Here is a 1,156-nt window from a genome sequence, read left to right on the forward strand (position 1 = left end):
GGCAAGCCCACTACAACTACGTAACTATAATTGACTTATACTGCTGTACACATATGGAAATACATTGTAACAATGGGAGCATGGGTACTCCCGTTCATGTACCGTTTTTCCAGCCTATACTAACATGACAAGCCCTAATGCTCATATATAAATTTTGTATGATATTTGGACCGTGAGATGAGTTTATAAATGCACCACAATACTGAATGGATTATTTCTATCCCACTAACTTCTTCGACTGACTATGATATGAGCTGCAACGCCTCAAGCTCAAAACCTATGGTGCGAAACAAGTTTGGATCTACTTCAACAAATGCATCATCACAAGTTCCAGTAGACCAACAACTATAGACATACACAAACCACTATGGAGGGAAATGGGTTGGAAAGAAAAGAGATTTCGTTAACATTCCAATATACACGTAAGAGAGTCTAGGAAGCATCGGACACATCATGGTCAGCAGACCTATGCAACTGAGTACAAATACCACCACAACAAAGTTCACCACAACAGAACAACCATGGTCAGAGCTATACGAGAAGAGGTGTGAGTTGGAGGTGTACTGTCAATGGCATGGGTTACAAGTTCCTAAGGCACGGTCAGCCGAGTTACCTAGAGACAAACCTACCAACATACTTGCTCGTCTCAAACGGAAAAACAATCAAAGGCAAAGGCGAGTAGACTATTTTCATGTAGTCCAAAAGGCTAGGAAACATTTATTAGGGAAGACGCAAGAGCGAGCCATCAAGTCTATTAATGAAATTACTAATTTAGACGATAATAAAGATATTTCAGACTTCTTAGATTCAAGCAATGATAATTTCCAAAAATTCCTACCTATGAAAATAAGACGTTGTTGTTAATGTCTAGACATTATGTATAAGACGTAGTGTTGTTGTCAATGTTTGACAATGATGATTATGTACCTTCAATATAGGGAGACCAGCATACAATTTCGTTTATAGTAACCACTTTTATTGCTTTTGCATTGCTGATTTGTTAATAAAAGCCTTCTAGAGTTATCAACATGACCAAAAATGCTACTTATCATATTCTTATAATTATGTGTTATCCTTCATTTTATTAACCATCTTATAACAATCTAAGAAAAATAAGTTATATAGTTGATTACTTCTTGCGATGGTAAAGATTCTC

The sequence above is a fragment of the Quercus lobata genome, chromosome 4, assembly GCF_001633185.2.
Source record: "Quercus lobata isolate SW786 chromosome 4, ValleyOak3.0 Primary Assembly, whole genome shotgun sequence".
NCBI lineage: Eukaryota > Viridiplantae > Streptophyta > Magnoliopsida > Fagales > Fagaceae > Quercus > Quercus lobata.